General features: G+C 39.3%; 2 protein-coding genes across 2 annotated transcripts in view; both read right to left on the bottom strand.

The window, feature by feature from the left end:
• Positions 1-19,503, bottom strand: part of TMEM229B (transmembrane protein 229B) — a 323,642-nt gene extending 304,139 nt beyond the window's left edge. The window contains exon 1 of the mRNA XM_042790970.1: positions 19,425-19,503. The gene's annotated coding sequence lies outside the window, so the exon portion shown is untranslated. The remainder of the gene's footprint in view (positions 1-19,424) is intronic.
• PALS1 (protein associated with LIN7 1, MAGUK family member) overlaps positions 1-19,527 on the bottom strand; it is a 61,574-nt gene extending 42,047 nt beyond the window's left edge. Inside the window, exon 1 of the mRNA XM_032984722.2 lies at positions 19,425-19,527. The gene's annotated coding sequence lies outside the window, so the exon portion shown is untranslated. The remainder of the gene's footprint in view (positions 1-19,424) is intronic.
• Between the last annotated feature and the right edge of the window lie 341 nt (positions 19,528-19,868).

The following is a 19,868-nucleotide window of genomic DNA, read 5'->3' on the forward strand; positions in this document are numbered from 1 at the left end:
ATGTTAATCAAGCTGAAGATGACTCTTCAAACAGTAGTGTTAAAAATTTTGTTTAAAACCAATCTTCTTCTTTGGTAGCATCTTTAAAATATTCTTCCCTTCCCTAATTTGAAAGTTGAAAGCTAAATACTGAATCTTTGCTTCTTACACAAAAATATTCTCAACCATCTTGAATATTCTGTGCCAGTGAAACTGATAAACAGCGAAAGGTATGTTAACCTGTACTTAATATTTGCTTCTATTAACTACACAGTTACTCTAAAAAATATCAAAACAAAACGTAAAAGCACAATATAAATTGTGCCCAGTCATTAGACTTTTCTGAAGTATCTGACAAATAAAACTAGTTCCATAAACTTGTATTACTTACTACTACCAACTACAAAAAAGAAAATTGTAACAGCAATACAAAATGGAAATCACAATCTAGGAACAGCCAGTCTTCCTAGTTTTCTGTACGAGTTCAAAAGTCACTAATCTGTCCCACTTATCTTTTGTGCATATGTTTTACTATCATAAAACCTGAAACAATTTTTTAACAGAAAAGTAGAAAAGAGGTAACATATTTGGACATCATTTATAGCCAATATAGCATAACAATTAAGTTAAATCAAAATCTAATGGATGCAAAATAATGAAACTTCCCCTACAACACAGTTTTCCTCCTGGTGCTGATACCTGAATTTCTGAGATCTGACATCTTGTAATCGGAAATGGGAAGAGAGAAAGAACACCTTCAACTGATGAATGCAGGATATCTTTGCATTTCACCACTCAGTGAAGTAAATTGGATAGGTATTACACAAAAGGGCACTGAACACTAAGAATACATTCAAAAAAGTAATTGAGCAATACTTAAAAGAATCAATCACACACCCAACCCTTTAAACAAATACCTAAAGATTAAGTTTGTACAAGTTCTAAATACCAGTGATGCAAGCATGTTTACATACATTATACCAACATAGCTGATAAATCACTTTAAAGAAAACATCACTTTATTGTTCCAATATTTAGAACTCAGTCATCAGGTACTTCTGAATTAGAAAGTAAGAACTCTGTGTCCCAAAATAATCCCAATGACATAAACTTTAAACAGTGCCATTTAGAGCCACTTTAGGTAGCAGTGTGTTCACTAATCATTGTTTAGCTTCATTCCAAAGGAACCATAGTATTGACTTCTTTGGAACAAACTTACTAGAAGTTTGAGCTTCATAAACATACACTGATACATCCAGCTGAAGAGAAACTGCTATTAAATTCAAAACCCTAGAGCCAAATTTCCCACAATTAAAGCTTATCTAAGAATGTAAGCTGCGTATTTGGCAGTTCTACTTTGGGTTAAAGAATAAAGCCTTCAGTAAATTAGCCTTTGACAGGTTTTACTATACTAATCCTTTGAATAAAAAGAACCGTAACACTGGGCATAAGGTGGTACTTTCTTAAATTTCTTTCTTAAATTTATTTAAATTCACATTTACGTAACTGTAAAAATTTTAAGTGTTATTATTACTTTGCAAATCCTTCAGCAAAATTATGATCCTGGTGTGGTGGTGCAATGTTCCCTCCCTGAGCCACTCAGTGCTTAGTTCAGTTTTCCCCTCCTTGGGTTACATGCCAACCCAAGATGAAGAGGAAAAGGTAGGGAACCAGAGCATAAAGGCACTCCCTTAACGCTCCTGACTCCTACCTCCCCTGTTGCTTGGGAACAGACAACGTGCCAACTCAAATGGCTTGGGAAAGGCAGTAGACCAGAGCACTAAGGTACCCCTTAGCCCACCTGGTTTTTGCCCCCTCCTCTCCTACTGTTTGAGAACAATGACAAAGGCAGAGGACCACAGTGTTAAGGCACTCCCTTAGCCCACTTGGTTTCTGTCCCCCTCTCTTAACACTTAAAGAACAGTAAGAACTTGCTGACAGCCTAGTACATCTGTACTTGGGTTGCAGCCCAAACGGGGTGTTACCAGAACTCCAAGATGTAGCAAGTTTTGGGACTGCACAACTGGTAGAATGTACCAGAATATTCCATCATCCAAGTTGGGCTGAAATAGAAAAGTACCCCAAAAAAGTAAATTATCCCAGACCCTATAAATAGCAACCCTAATTGAGACCCTTTGAGCTCTCATGAATTGCAGCAGGCTGTGACCAGCATCTCCCCTGAGCTGAGACGCCTCTTGGGCTCAGACTTCTCAAAGTCTGAAGATCATCTCCCACAAAGTCAATGGAAGGCCAGGGTGAAGTCAGAATTCTCAACTCTGAATTACCACCTGTTGAGAAATACCGATGCACTGTGAGTATTTGCTTCAACCCTGAGCAGAAGAAAATCTTAACTATAGGCTAGCCTCTTCCATCCACCTCTTTAGCTATCTAGTAGTGTGTTTAACTACGTACATTTGCCTTCACAAGTGTGGATATCTCTATATTTCACTGGATATCCAAATATTTCCATGCCTTCTATGTTTTGTGTGTTTACACATACATATATTAATTTAGAATACCTTGTAGTAAGTTAGTGTGAATCTCGTCATTTGAGTCTGTAATCAAGTCATTGGTTTAATCATATTTCACTAATGTTGCTAATCTTTAAATTGATCGACCATTAAGTGCTGCTAAAATTTAACCTTTAATCTACCTCACAACATGAATAAATCTTAAACTGTTCTTAAATCATAATCATGTGAGATACTTTCATCCATGATACCTGGATGCTGCCCTCTCATGCAGACACCACAAAGACAGGTGTTTTACTCTAGAGGTGGAGACAAATCAGCAACCTAACATCCATCTTATGTACAAGACTGCATTGGTAACACTCTCCAATCCTGAAACATTACAGAAAACAGTGTTATGATTATGAAGTTATCCCAAGCAAAACTGATTACTAAAATGTGCCAGAAACACTGGCATTTACCACCAATGACACAGTCAGGACAGCTTGAAATATTCTCAGTGCTTTAGCCCCAAAACTGGCAGTCTTGCTTTGTTGCAAATCCACGTATCAAGACTGTAATTGCTGCTCCACAGACCACCACCAGAAGTTGTGTACAGCATGAATGCTAGCAAGGACAGATCTTATTTTTCCATGAGAAAAGCCAGAGAAGGGGATGAAAATTCAGAGGAGAAAAAAGGGGATAGTCTGTAACTAAATCATATGGAGAAAAGCTCGTAATTGGAGAAACCAAAGTAATTTTTCATTCAAGCTATAATCAAAAGAACAGCAAAGTTGAATTACTCTAAACTCCCTGCTTGTATAAAAAGAAGAATCCAGTGTCAAAGGACAAGGCTAAGATGACAGAACAGACAGCAAGAGCACTAACTGGATATGGGGCTCAGTGCCAATATCAGCATTTCTATATGCTGCTCGGGAAGCTGCCACTGTCTTTACATGAAGATTTTCAGACCAAAGAGGTCAGCCAAATAGTAATAGTGTGTTGGGTTTGTGTGTGTGGTGGGGGTTTTTGGTTGTGGGGAAGGGAGCTACAGCAGTGGTCCCTGTGAGAAGCTTCTCATAGCTCCCCCGGCTCCAAGTCAGCCCCACCGCTGGCCAGGGCCGAGCCAATTAGTGATGTCAATTAGATGTCAGTGGAAGAAAAGGAAGAGAAGGAGAGGTGCACCGGAGCAGACTCCCCTGCAGCCTGTGGTGAGAGGGTGGGCTGTCCCCCCGCAGCCCATGGAGGCTCACAGTGAAGCAGATGCCAACATGCAGCAGGCGGCTGCGCCCAAAGAAGTCTGGGACCCTGTGGGAATAAGTCCCCGCTGCTGTAGTTTGGTGCTGGGAAGACTGTGACATGCAGGGGTGACCCAGACTGGAGCAGCTCAGGAAGGGCTGCGGGCAAGACTCATGCCAGAGGAAGTTAATGGGGAATTATCTCCTAAGAGAGGGAAACCACACTGGAGCAGGGGAAGAATACAAGGAGACCTCCCCCTGACGAGGAAGAAGTGCCCGGACTGACCTTAACCCCCATCCCCTGTGCTGCTGGGTGGGAGGGAGAGAAAGCAGGAATAAAGCTGGGCCCAGGAAGAAGGGAAGGGTGGGGGACGTGTTTTTAAGAGTGGTACTACTTCTCACTGCCCTATTCTGTCTGTTAAGTGTTGTTGTTAGTGTCTGAATTAAATTGATGTTCTTTTTCTTCCTTTAATGAGTCTTTTGCCCATGACCATAATGGGTGAGATATCCCTCCCTATCCTTATCTTGACTTCTAAGACTTTTGTTGTATTTTTCTCCTTTCCTGTTCCTGAAGGGGAAGGAGTGAGCAATCTGTTGAATGGTGCTCAGTTGCCCTCTAGGCTTAAACAACAACAAATAGTAGGGAGTGAAAGCTGTGGTCCACTGAAAGACAAACTCTTGATCCCCTTGTCTTACAGAGGAAACAAAGAAAGTATTTTCTCCAGTTCAGGCATAAGAAATGTGATGAAAATTAAGCTAAAAAGCTTATGTGTGTAGAAATTGTAACAATCTAGTCTAGTGCATCCACCTTGTAAGCAACAGGAAAAAAAAAACCCAGTAAATTTTGGAGAGAAAACTCTGAATATTACTGTGAGGCACCAGAGGCATAACAACAGCACGACCCTCATGTCTTCACTGAAGTCACCCTAAGAAACGGGGTTTACAGAACTAAGGTTTACAGAAGGGGTTTCAGTTGAGAATCTTCATCTGGACCCTAACCATACATGTCTAATGTCTGACAGGCAGCAACAACTCCTGTTACTATATGTCCATGCTTCATTATTGAAAAGCTTGAAAATACTTGGCCCTTCTCTTGCCTAGTAATTTGAGCAGACCTGACCAGATGAAACAGAAAACTAGTTTTCCTTAACATAGTTTTTCTAGATTTCATAGCAGCAAATTTTCACTGTGCACTGGAGAAGCACAGCTGAAAAACTTCAGGATGCTACAATAAATACTACCCACGCCTCAACAGACACATATACCCATGTCTCTCACCAGTCTTGAGTTACAACCTCTACTTCTTCCTACCAGTTTTCCCACTTGATCTTAGGATATGATTCTGCACGATGGAGACAACCTTCACCTTACCCCAAACCCCTTTCCTCATTCATTTTACAAAGGCTTTGGCATCACTAGGGCTCTCCACAAGCCAGCTTCGTGGAATAAAATGGCAGAAAAACCCAGGAGAGAGATACATCCTGTTCTCAGTAGCAAAAAAGCTCTAATATGAGATCATTGGCACATAAAAGTGGTCTCTCCATCACCAAAATGATCGCAATTTTTGATGAGTTACAGATTTTTAAAAGCTAAAATTTTACCAACTCTTATTGCATATAGAAGAGCCAGTTCATGCCTATATAATCAGACAAAACGTGTACAACATAATTCCATGTGCTCGTGCATTTAAGTGAAAGAACAAATAAAATCCAAAACTGCTCCAGAACAGCTCTGCGTGATCAGCAACAAATGATTCAGGAACAGAGAAGTACCCAAAGATAACAGAGAAATTAAGAGACATGCTTATCCTACATGTCAGATAAAAATCAGGACAGCAGTGAATTCTATCTGCTTTCTCAAATTCAGAGGATATTTACAAATGTGGATTTAGGACTAGGATTAGGATTTTTGGGTCCCACTTACAAGTGGGAGCTTTCAGGCTCTGGCAAAATGAGAATTATAGAATCGATTAGAATGCAATCCAATAATATCACCCAGTGCAAATAAGGTTACACTTGAAGTATGAGGTCTGCCTGAATTGTTGCAGACTATTTTAAATTATCTGTCATTTCTGGCTTTTTTTCAAATGCATTAGGCCACATGAGGAAATACTCAATCCTTTCTTCTAAAAATGAAACAAGACTAGTCTCTATTAAGATAAAAATCAATCAACATAACTTATAGTAGTCAGGAAGCTTCAGCTTTCTCTTATGCACAGAAAACAATGCACACCTTCACCCAGAATAGGTTTTGTGCATTTTTTTAAAAGAACCAGAAGGATCTAAAGATCAGTAGTGTAAACTATAGAGACACACCAATGTTTTCACATGTATCAAAAGAAATACACAAAAGGATGTACAGATAAGGAACAGCCTACAGAAGTTAAGTCATGCATTTTTAATTAAAAGAACAGGCTATTCAAAAAAATTCAGAGCAAAACACTGTTTTACAAAAATAAACAACTTTAATAAAATCTTAGAGTAACAACTTTTTAAAGACTGTGTACAAAAGGATCCAAATAACTGCATAAACTGAAGAAGACATCCAAATACAAGGATATAATTCTACTCAATTCATAACACAGCAATAGCAGCTAAACAGTATTGTTAGGGCAGTGCTGCTGGCTCCCTCCATGCCTCATCTCAAGGGGAGGGGTGTCAGGATCTGAGATTGTCTCAATTTTTTTTTTTTTTAACCCACTAATTTTTTTTTCACCACAGGGTGAATGACTGTAATCAAGAAGCCTGACATGACCACAGGTCAATTAAAAACAGTCTTCTAGTACAACTTTGAAAATACCACTCAGTACAATGGCCGAAACAAAATAATTTTTAAATCTGCAATAAAAATATTTTAAATATTTTATTCAACATTCCAAGTAAGCAGTAAGAGACTGAGAAACTTTGTATAACAGCAAAGCCCCCAGATGTAAGTTTAGAAGATGAGACCAAAAAAAATTTAAAAAAAATAAAAAAAAAAAAAAAATCAAGTGACACTGTGAAGGTCCTGGGTCCAGCGCAAGTGGCAGTGGCCTGAAATTAATAAACCATGTTGAATTTAATTTGTCTGTGCTATGCTAACCAGGCTCTCCAAGTTCCTGATGACTTATTAGCTCAGACACCTGCATTTTAATCACAAGTAAAGAGAAGAGGGCTCAGACAACAGATTGCTCCCTCTCTGACACTCGAGCATATCCCACAGTATGGCTCTGCAGGCTCCTGGCCAGGTGGTAAGCTACTGTCTGGGCACCAACCTTCAATTCTTTTTCTCACTAAAACATGCAACTGTTGTTCCTACAGACCCCATATAGTCTAATTATGAAGCCATTTAATATGGTCTTTCAGGCAAAGTTGAACAGACTGAAAACACTATTAATACAGAATTTTAACTGAGGATTGAAATGTCACATTCTAGGCCAGTAAAACCAGTTTTGGACATATTTTAATTTTGTTACAATAAGAAAGTTCAAAAAGTAACAGCAGATGCTGCAGTTCTGTATTTTCCATTTGTCAGATGTACAAAAGCAAGTCTTTGTGCTTTAGAGTTCATCTAAGCCTAGAAATCAAAAGAGGGTGGCAGAGATACGATGCAGTATTAGCTAAAAACTTCAACAGGTTAGCCCAAATTCTAATCCAGCAGGTACGCTGTGAACAGCACTGGTACCTTACTGGAAAGCAGCTCCTGTGATGATTGCCTCACAGACAGAGGTTTTCCATTAGCAGCTCTGCACATTACTTACTTTCCACCATCCCTCTGGGCACTTGTTACATGCACTCTGTGTGATGCTAGGAAAAAAAACAAGGTTCCAAGATTATGCTTTCTAATTTTGCAGAGTGAGAACATAGGTTCTTGCCCTAGGCAAGCATCTCATACTGAGATTTTTTCATTAGGGAAGGAAAAAACCACCAACAAACCAACCAAAAAAAAAAAAGAGAGACTTTTCTTGAACAAGCCAAGAACACTACAGTGACTGTCATTTTGTTTGGAACCTGAGCCTATAAAACACAGTCACTTTTTCAAATAACGTCAGAAAAATACTGACCTGAACAAGAGCTGCAACACTGTTCACATGCCAAACACTCAGAGCAATCAACTGGCAAGTCTGGTCACTGGGTTTAATCTTTAGTGCCAAATCAACCAACTGTGTTAGCGAGGCAAACCAAAGCAGGTATTATCTGATTTTCTGTGAGTCTTAATGGAGTTTCCCAACTTTTTACTTTTTGCCACCAGCTACTTAGGAAGCAGAAACAAATTTTGGGATATAGATTATCTATTGCCCATTATTTATGTTTTGTCACTTCAAATTGAATTATCACAGTATAATTTAGGCCAGGTTATACCTTAAATCAATTTGAAAATAATCAGTGCAGGAGCCATTAGTGATTGTCAGTGTAAACAACAGTCTGATCACCCAGGAACCCCAATACTTACAATAATGTGTTCAATTTTCCAAGGCAAGTCTACGATCTTAGCTTTAAAGATGCAGAAGTTTACAACTTTTGAAATCAAAGCAACCATTTTATCCTTCTGACATATCCATTTAGCAGAGACACTGTTAAATAAAATGGTTTTATCCCACTCATTTTAAAGAAAGTGTTTGAGAGGAGTTGTTTTATGGTCCCCAGAGACTGCAAATTACCACAGCAATGCAGGCAGAGAATTTTGTTCCATCACTAGCAAGGCTACAACGCTTGCAGTAACAAAATTTATTTTTACAAAGCAGAAATAATAGAGCAAAACTAGGAAGGTTTAGGCAACCCACAATCTGGGAAATTTTAAGTATTCCACAGATGGTCAGACTTCATCCACCACTTCCAAGAGTTTTGGAACTCAAACCAAAATCTCCACACATGCCCTTTTCCATTTGACTAATTTGTTGGAAGATACTTATCTAGCTGGGATGTATTTGTAAGCTGAAACCAGCTGACATTTTATATTAGGAAAGAAAACTATTTACTCAGATTTATCCAGAGAAGGACATCTAACAATCAGCATTCATAACCGTTTTGTTCTTGATGAATTATACATTTACAAAAAGAGATATACCTATTTCCAAATATTTAGTCAACATTCACAGATTAAAAATATGCTGAGTTCCAGGGGAAAAAAAAAAAAAAAAAAAAAGATCACCTAACAAGTGATTTTCAAGTACTGAAATCAGAATCCATTATTTGAGATCAAAAAAGATTTATGAATATCTTCATGCTCCACTAACTCAAATCATTCTAAGTCTGTATCTATATTCTTTCAAGACCTGTTCTGGAATTTTTAATACAAGCATGGGGTATTTGTTAGAGAACTAAGTTTTAACAAGCTAAACCCATAAACATACTTCTAATGCTTTCTTATCCCTCTAAACTTCAAGTACCCATTCAAATAGCTCCCATGCATTATATTTCAGTCTGAGTAATAGGTCTTACCATTTTTTATCAATGTCTATATTTTGCCTTCAGTTCTGCATACCCTGTAGTTGCATATATTGAAATGACGCAGTGTACTTCTGGATGGTTTTACACTGCAAGCATGGAAACCAAAGCCAGTGCAAACTTTACCCACTCAAGAAACATTTTCAAAAATATACCTGTAAGCATATACTAATATAATGATATATGAATCTCTGATACCTGGAATGGTGTAACGGTCAGCAATGCGCTTGATTATGGGTTTCTCAAAGTACAAGTTAGAAGCTAGACATGGAATTTGTTGCAAAGAGATATTAAAATAAGGCAAATTATTTCTCCTTATTTTTTTCAAATAAAGAGTAAGGCTGAATAATAGGCTAAACTGAATGGACAGCAACCTTAAATTAAAGATGTTGATAGAAAAGCCCTAGCAAATCTTGTTGTAGCAGATTAAGTTACTATCCTCAGCTGTAGACTCTGCTCCTGTCAGAAGTCACTGATCCCAAAAGCGAAGTTGGCAGAAGGGAACACATGCCAACACCTCAACCACTTCAGTGCTAAGACTAGCATCTTAGTTTGGGTCAGGTATTATGCTATGAACTGTAATGACCAAGGAACAAGCACTTCCACTAACTCTGCAAAAGATGAACTAGAGGAGTTGCGCAGGGAAAGGTAAAAAAAACTTGACATCACCAAATCTGGCAAGATTCCCAGAGCTGTAGTTGCAATCTAAATTTCTTCTGAAGCAGACAGAATCAGGTGTGCTAGATGTCAAAAATCCATCCAAGAATAAAAACCATACTCTTGCCAAAAATTGTCAGAAGTACACCATGAACTGTAAAACAACTAGTAATTAACAGGCACTGATTAGTCACATTATGTACCTTAAAGGCTGAATACACAATTTCAAATTAGCTTTGAGAAACGAAGAACTGAGGTTTCACATGAAATTTAATTATCACACAAAGTCCCAACTATAGAAATTAAGGAGCACTAACACACGTAATACCAAAAGAACAGCATTGAATACCTTTCTAAGATTTGACAAGAGTGTGCACTTAAGAGGGAACACAAACTAGCCTATATTTACTACCCAAGCACTTAGGTGTGCAGTTGCATTCATTAAATACTTGTATACAAAAGACTTTAAAAAATGTCGACAGAAGGAGAAACTGTATGAAGTTCTCACCAACAGAAGTCAGAAACTGGCTTAGGGGACAATGTATATATAAATTCAAGTTTGCAACTCAAATTGTTAAATTTAAAAAAAATATATATGCAAATATTTAATACTACCCTACTACAGAAATGTTATTTCAGATTTTATAGAACCTATTAAATACAATTCTTGAAATTTGTACTGTGCAGCTTTTATTTATTTTAGTACTTTTTATTAGGATTAAACACATACGTCATTTTACTTCATACAAGTTTTATAAATTATGAACCACCACCGATCAACCACAGAAACCACAGTCAAGGCTCCAAAAAGAGCTTGTATATAATAAGCAGGCCTAACTGTTCACTTCTGCAGATTGTATCCTCCCACCCACCTTTAACTGAGGTTTTTAGCTACTAAGATTATTCAGCTTTTCCAAACAAGTACATAATACAAATTGCAAGTTCAGCATCATGCAGATGCATTCATAACTGAGGACCCCATCCACCTTTGCACGTTGTCCAGTAATCAAAACTGAGCCATCAACACAGAATCCCAAATGAGATTAGACATTTTTGTACAGAGATCACAGTTATTATATTATTATATTGTTTTGTTAATTCCTTGTTGAGATTTTCCAGCTCTTTAGTTCCCCCTTTTTTAAAAACCAACCAACCTCTAAAAAACCAACTTGTTACACACTTGTAGCTCAGTACAGCACAGTATCTGGTTGAGATAATCTACCACAGTTTTACAGAACAAATTTCAGTAAAGTGTAAAACATGGTTTCTGGCTGCTTAGGATAACAACACAGAAATGCCCTACTGAGCCAGACCAATGGTCCACCAAACCCAGAACTCTCAGTCTGACAGCAGCAACCAGAAATGCTGTTTAGGGATAACTTGTGCATCCAGAAGTTCAATTGTTAAAGGACATCAGACAGGACATCCATGACTATTCAATGATGAAATATTAAATATATCTCTCAATGGATCTGCTGTCTGAAAATGTGTAAAAACCTTTTTTTGAACATTGGTTGCCTCCACAATCTCCTGTGGCAACAAATGCCAGTAGTTCACCAGCTAGCATGTGAAGTACCAGCTTCTTTTATCTGTTTCAAACCTACCATTTTAATCAACCGCATCCTGCATTTATAAGATCCACAGCCTCCATAGCTTTATTTCTAAAACTTCTGTCACATCCCCTTGCAACTGAGTTGTTCCAGTTTTTCTAGTCTCTACTTGTAAGGCTCCATCCTTTAATTGTTTTTATTGTCCTTTTCCATTTTTTTAGTTCTGCTACATACTTCCTTTAAGTGCAGAGACCTAAGATGTACACAAGAGTAAAGACAGCAGGGTTTTGCATAGCTGCAATATGATGTCATCTTAATGCCTTTCCTGATACATTTAGCATTTTGTTGGCTTTCTGACTGCCGCTCACACTACAGAAAGCATAACAAAATTATACTATGGTTAAAGATAACCTTCTCAACAGCTCTACAGAAACTAGGAGTCTGGTCCAATTTTATTACACACTTCACTGACATCTAATCATCCCACCACACGCTAGCTAAAAAGTATTTCCTGAGCTCCTGGCACTGAACTACTCTGCTTTGCATACTACTAGATAACAGTCATCATTATGTTCCATAAAAGCAATATTCCTGCTTAACTTGACTCTTATTATAGAAAAATTTCCCACTAAAATAGAAGGTGTATCTTTGACTATATCAAAGCTGTAATGGGAGGTAAGAGAACACAAGCACCAGAAGATCTAAAGGAGAACCAGGACAGTACTGCAAAACGAAAGAAATCCTAAGTATAGTTATGGTTTTACAAGTCAATCCAACCTTAAGACACAAAGCAATAATAAGATGGAAGAGAGAGAGCAAAGGTCAAAAGACTTAACAGTGTATAGGATTGGTGTGATCCAATACACAGAATCTTTGTTTCCTTCTCAATATTGTCCATCTTCCCTATTTAGAGAGAGGAAACTAAGACTCATGAAGGAAAGAATGCAAGAAAACAAGCAATAGAAAAGTTACCAAAAAAAGCAGTGGCAAAAATATAAGAAATCCATACAAAACTAGGAAAGATCTAAAGAAAAAAAATCAATATATCATGACTATTCAAAATTGATCATATTACTACTCCCTAATAGCAATAAGCTTGCTAGTCTAAACAAGACATTGAGATAAAAAAAATAGTTTAACCTAAAAATTACTTTATAAGCAATAAGCCAAAATAACTCTCAACTGCTGCTTTAAAACACCATATAATTAGATGCAGAGTTCTCTTTCAGTCAAGAAGAAATAGCTCTTCATTACACTTCATTTTGATCTCTCCTTACTTGAAAACTGGCAAAAGCTTAAATAAAGTAATGGCCTACAAAATATGCCAAAATAACCAGTCTTGAATAGCTTTTCACCTGTTTTGTTATCTTAAAAACATTCTCAGGATATTTTCTTTCGGGAGGAAGGACAAGTAACATTTACCTTTTGGATTCCTAGCTTTCCTTGGGACACACTTTCAGTCTTTACATCTTTCTTGATAAGCCAAGGGAGAAAGAAGAAATTTAATATGCTAAAAGGTAGAAGACTGTAGAATCCTCAGATTGCCACTTTCCTCATCTCTCCATTGAAGTCAAGTAACTTGCCTCTTCAGTGTTCTAGCTAGTTCTCATCATATCATCTTGACACCACACATTTTGTCAGGACATAGTTGATGACAACAGTTAAAAGTCAAGAGAAGATCGTAACACACACTAGATGAATAGTCCATGAACAGACAAAAATTAAATTCACAATTCAGTAGAAAAAGTCTATAAATCTAATGAGAACTTAAGCTCAAATGGATTTTTAGAACCGTTTATACTCAAAAAAAAGATGGGAAACAGACTATTCCACTAGTCAAAACCAAAACAAATACTGCTGGGCTTGTAAGTCATTTAATCAGTCAGCCCAACAAGACAACATCGAACTGATCAGCTTTTACCTCACTTTACTCTAAGACACTGTGCTAATTCCTCCCAGTAATTAGGTTACTAATTTAGAACACATCTTGATTACCGGAAAAAATGACATCGTAAGAGCTTGCATTATGTTGGGTTTAATTATCCTACAACAACAATCACCACCCTTAAATACGTATATCTATATCCATTTCAACTCACTTTCCTTCTCTCTTGGCATTTGAGAACTTCTAATACCATTCAAACAAAATGTAAATGCCACCACATAGTGGCACTAAGCAATTCCATCAGCGCTTGATCCTACAGGAACTATAGAAAGCACGTGATGTTCACTAATGCTATATTCTCCCACTGACAGAGGACTAAGTTTGCCTGCTGACATCATATGCCCTTTCAGACATCAGGAAGAAGAGATCTGCTATCTGAAAACAGTGATATACATATATAAGAAATACAATCAATATAATACAAACCAATACAATCCAAACCCTCATCTGTGTGAAAACTCTGGATGCTTAACCTGAAAGCTTGAGAGAACATTTAGAAAATAGGACATACCAGAAGAATTAGCAACATGTTCTCTTAGCCAAAACAAGAGATGCAATTAATTTATATGGCACACAATGAAGTTATCTGTAACAGTTTTTCTACAAAAGCAACTTTACTTTTCTTTCGCCAAGGTGCATGGTTAGTCTGTATCAAGTTTCATTAACAGTAGCTGACAAGTCAATGGCAATTTGATAAAACTACAAACAAGTGTGACCACAAGTTCTCAGCCACAACACTGCAGTGACACTACATAATCCGATATTAAGGTCAAGCCTTAGCTTTATGCAGAGGTGCATAAAAAAGAAAAAGTTGTCATGATATCTGCTGTGCTGAAGAATGTAACTCAGTACAACCACCATGCAGAAAAAACATGCTTCCCTCCCTAGATTTCTCCTCTGCCACACTGAAGCCTAGCTTCTAAATAAGTGATTAATAGAGAAAGCATTACCGAAGCACACTACCTTCATTGACCTTAATTGTGGAGATCTTCCCAGTTAAAAGAACACTTGGGTTTACCTCTGAATATTCAGATGAGAGCTGACTGCTGATCGATGCCACCCAAACCAAGATCAAGATTTGGCTCCAGGGAAACAGACAGATGATGGGTAACATGAAAAGTGAAGTAATTACTCCCAGTAGTGTTTTTACCAAGGCATCATACCAGTTATATTTTACCTGCCTCCAGCCTTGAACAAGGTGAACATTTTAAGTTTCATTACTTTCATATACACCTCATTAAATGAAAGTCACTCCTATGCCATCACACTGCTAACAACAGCTCACACATATACCACTGGTAATCTTTATAATATACTGTTGAAATGAGAAGTGACTCTTTTAGGCACTAGTATACACTGTCCTTCTTTGAACACACTCAGTTGTACTCAGAACTCCACTCAACAGCACTGGTACCTAAATGAACACTTCTTTTCCAGTCTCTCTTTCCCGCCTTTAAAAATACACACTTATCCTTGGAAACAGACTTGGAATGCATACAGCCACCTCCCAGCACCACTGTCAGGTCAAAGAGCAGCTGCTGAGGTTGTATTGGCACTTCCCGGTTATCAAAGGTTTTTAGTTTTGCTTAATTCAACTTTTTAGAGAGCTTGAAAAAACCACTGAACAACTATGAAAATATGAAACTTTTCACACTATGAAAAGAAGACAGTTCACACCGACTATTCATATAATGGTTCATGCACATACATACCTATCTATGTGTTTTAGATGCTAACATACTATTACCACACTTGAGTACTACTAAGATCTTTTGTAAAGGACCACTTAACTGTCCTATTACTTTTAACATATCCTTCCCAGAAATCCTTCCCATTTCTGACCTACTTCCCACCTCCTGCCACCCCCCTCCCTCCCCCCCCCCCCCAAAAAAAATCCCAAAACCAAAATAAACCATTGAGAGCCTTCTGAATCACACGTTATGGCCAAATAGCCAAGTATGACCTTCTGACAGTTACCCCAGAAAAAGAATACTAATGAAAGAGAAGAATGAAACTTACAGTTTGGTTTCTATCTTAATTTTCTTAAGAACTATCTTTTTCTAGAATTTCTACCTATTATATCATCTATTCTTTTGTTAGAACTTTGCAGGAGATGAGGAGTTTATTTTCTACGCTGATAAAAATGTAGTAAATTCAGATACTAAAGTTTATGATTAACAACTGTGAGCTGCATTGTCACATGTATCACCTGTCAAGCCTTTTCTCTAATCCTAGGGAAGACATTTGAAAAATTAAAGACTAGAGGCAAAAACAAGTATTAAAAACGTTAACACAAGATCACATTAAATATTTCTTACTCATTTTTCTTTAGAAGACAATTATGGCCAACCAGAACACATACATAGGCAAATCATTTAAGGAAACACCAGGCACAGCAGTGATCTTTATATAACAGATAATTATAGGTATGTTGAAACAATTACGTTTTTGTATGTAATTATTTGGCATCTTATAAGAAAGCAGAATTAGTTCCACAAAAGAATCTAACCACCATGCCACCTACTAGACTCCACACCCCACAGATAAAAAAACCAAGCTCTGCTCTACAAGGAAAAGGGCAAATATCTAATACTTAGCATGAGTAGGAATTGGTCAAGTCAGCCAACAATACAGAGAAAGATCAGAGATTTAAGTCTCCAGAATTTCATGCCATGCCAGGGAAGACCAAAAAAAAAAAAAAAAAATTCCTTTCATCTATTCTTTCAACATTTTGCTTGTAACAAGGAGATGTGGATTTATACCATCAATTTGTACTTGATCATGCTTCTTGCCAGACAGTCCCTGGGCTACATACCCCGTTCATTCCCTTCCCAAGTGAATATTATTCCTCAAGAATGAAACTGGCTGGTGTCTGGAAGCACCTCACACCCAGACACCCAGTGGCCTGGCAGTTAAGGGAACCTTGGGGGGTTTTTAAATTCCCTCAAACAGTAGAAGGGTTTGAACCAAATCCCAACATACTGGGCAGATACTCAAACCATTTACCCATCTGTAAAGAAATACATCACATCCTTTTTCTGCCATAAAAGAAGTGTGCAAGATTAGGCCTTTCTGTGGTTCCTGCTTCACAGAATAGAATCATTCCTCGTACAACTGGGCATTACTAATGGTATCTCTGCTTTCTAATTTAACTGATGCACGCTTTGTTACAGCACTTTTTTCTTCCTGTACAGCTATGTATTAGTATGCAATTAGACACCCTTTCAGTATAAAACAAGTCTTTATCAACAGACATACACAGTTCATCATTTCCAGTTAAAAAAGAACAAACCCCAAAACTTACTTTAAAATGGCCTGGTATATAAAGTACTTAGTTATAACTTCTTCTTTTTGTTTAGCATTCTGCTTTATACTTTAGCCTGAATTATACTTAAAACATTTTGCTATATAGCTTTATTGGGAGCGTAGGAAGGAGGATGTGTACATAAAATACCTTTGTCAGAATAGTTGTATTGAAGAAAGCTCCAAAGTAGATAACTATACTAGAAAAATAATCTTGGCAGTGTAGCTAAGTTACAGTATAAACTGTTTTCACTGAGTTTTCTAACACAGACATAGCAGCAAACCTTTTCAAATATACAAATGCCTCTGTCCATTAATAAAAGGAAAACAATAGAACAGTATTTAATTAATATTTACAAAAAGTCTTGAGGCTTTCTGATGAATGACCAAAGCAGTGATTAGTGTTCCGAATACCGTAATGTCAAGCCTTTCTGCAACACTACATGTCACACTAAGAAAGTAGTTTTTAAAAAAAAGCCAGTTGCTAGAACATTTAAGAATTTTAAACATGACATATGAACACAAATCCTGTTATCTAAGAAGTAGCAGACTGTTTGAAATCTTAGCCTTCAGCATTCTAAAAGACTAACACAGTAAAAGGAATGCACTTAATCAAAAGTGCAAACTGGAAAAAAAAATGGTAGCTGAAACAGGTAGTTACAACTGTTAGCATCTGAGGTTAAGATCCAGTCTTTGAGGAGACATTTTAAGAGAATTTGCATCTAAAAATGATGAGGGATTTTTGAATGCCTGCAACTTCAAACTACAGCAAGAGATATTAAAAAGCAGCAAATGGAAGTGTTATGAAAATATAGTTATTTGCCTAGGAAAATTTATAGATGGATGCATATGAACTTCAGATTACATTAAGGTTTCTGCGTCCATAACTCTCGGTATGAATGGTAACCTCTATATTGCATTTTTACTACTTCTACATCACATATTGCTGTGATGCCTGACAGCCCCCAGTGACCCGAGTAACACCTGCAGATTCCTACAGCAGCTAAATCAGCCTACTGAAGAAATATTTTGATTTACATTTCTAAGTAAGTTCAGATATTTTGAAAGGAAATGTAGTAAAAACTTAAGTGAAACTAACATATTTACCATCACCTAATATAGCAAGTTTGCTATATAGCATTTGCTAATTTGCTAATATAGCAAATATTACCATCCGCTGCTATTCCATACATCGCAAGGCAACATGACACACATTGGAAGGATATAAAATCTGAAAGAACTACATTGAAAAGAGTTAAGTGGTCATGTATTAACATTTAACTCTGTATTACTTTGTTAAATTTAATTAACGTTACTGTTAATGTTCTGGTACACTGGTTCACAAGGTGCTGAAATATAAATACCTGATGCCTTGTTAAACCATCTACAATACTATTAGTTAAGCTTTCAACATGTGAAATACTGATTTTTTTTTTTTAATGGATCACAGCATGTTGGAACACAGTTCGTATGTGTATATATCAGCCAGACTAATGTGTTGGACATTTAGATTTGTAGTAATAGCTCTAAGTTGATTACAAGAAAAAAAAAAAAAAAGATGTACTGTTTGTGAAAACTCAAAGGACAGCTTAAAACCAAATATCTTCAGGCTTGAATGCCTAATTAAAGATGATTTAAAGGTATCCTATTTTTGACAAATTCAGGAAAAACATCTCAATCCTCCAGAAAGAGAGAGGTCCCTTTAAGGCACAGGAAATCGTGCACTGAAGCAGCAGACACTCAGAAAAAGACCACCACCAGTCACCTCTTAGAACTTTGATTTCAGCCATCAATGTCTCACCACTTATGTAGAATGCAAGTATTTTGTTCTAGTAAGTGAGCTACGGAGCTAGCTTATATCCAAATAATTCCATTATAGAGGCTTTAAGAATTACTGTTTAAAAGACAAAACCCTTACAGCACTAGCTGATATTTACTCCTTTTAATATTCTTCATTAAGTTATTTTTCATGGATCCATCCCACTTTTTTTTTTTTTTTTTTTTTTTTAATAGAAGTGTTTTTCAAAAAGCTCAAAAGCAAACGAATTTCATTTTCTTGCGCAGGCTGTCTCTCCAAACCCAAAGTCACCGCGCTCTTTGTTGCTCGCCTGTACAGTCTGTACCACAACAGAGCCGCGGTCCCTTCCCCAGCAAAGCGCCGCCGCCGCAGGAGCGTTACCAGCCTTCCTGAAAGCCGAGTCGTTCCGAGCCAGGATCTGCGTTAACTACCGCCGACTGACTGTAAAATACACTGCAAGTCGCCCATATTCAACCTACTTCACCCCGCAAAGCTTCATGAATCAATACGAAACAATCCCCTCACCGAGGCACCACGTCCAAACGCAGAACCGCCACAGGATCAGCAGCGCCGTCGGGGGAAGCCTCAAGTTTCTCCCCTCATTAAAACACAAACACAGCCCCCTGCGCTCACGCAGAAAACGCGCACCGCCAAGTACGGGGGGGTTTCTCACAACTTCTGGGCCTAAGCTCGCAGCGCCTGCCCGGGAGGCAGCCCCGAGGCGGGGGAGCGGCCGGAGCAGCGCTCCGGAGCCCGGCTGTCCGCCCCCCGCGCTCTCGGCGGCGGCGCCGGCACCTGCAGCCGCAGCGGCCGGGGCCGCCCCTCCCGGCCGGGGCACAGCCCCGAGGGTCGCGGCGGGACCGACGCGGTTCCCCGAGAGCCGCCGAGCCCGGCTCGGCCGCGCCGCCCCGCCTGGCCCCGGCCCGGCCGGACTCCCCGGGGCCTGTGCGGGCGCCGTGGCCGCGGGGGAGGCTGCCCGGTGAGCGGCGGCTGGCGGCTCGGCGGCAGGACCTGTTGCTCGCACGCCGGGCGCGGGAAGGGGATGGGGGGGGGGGGGGGGTGTAGGGGCTGCACTCACCGCCCTTCCCTCGCCGCCGCTGACACGCTCTGGACCAGCCACCGCCTGGAACTCAGGGTCGCCCGCGCCCCGTGTAGCCGCCCGGCCGCAGCCCCCGCGGAGCTGCGCAGCCGCCGCCAAGCACGGCCCGGCCCCCCCGCCCGCTCCCAGCACCGGCCGCCAGGCCCCGCTCCGCCCCACCTCGCCCGGCCACAGCGCGCAGGCGCGGGACCGCCCCCACAGCCGCCGCCGGGCCCGCGCCCTCTGCCGGCCGGCCGGCTGGGCGGGGCTGCCCCCCACGGCCGCGGGGGGCGGTGGCGGGGGGCGGGCTGGGGCTCCCCTCAGTTCCCGCTGAGGGGCTGGGGAGGACAGAGGAGGCGTGACACTGCTCCCGTGTCTCCAACCCCCCGCGATCACGTCCCATCTCTCTACCACGGCGCTTTCTGCACCCCGCAGAGGCACCTC

The sequence above is a fragment of the Tyto alba genome, unplaced genomic scaffold (genome assembly GCF_018691265.1).
Source record: "Tyto alba isolate M040663 unplaced genomic scaffold, T.alba_DEE_v4.0 Super-Scaffold_18, whole genome shotgun sequence".
In the NCBI taxonomy this organism is placed as follows: Eukaryota; Metazoa; Chordata; class Aves; order Strigiformes; family Tytonidae; genus Tyto; species Tyto alba.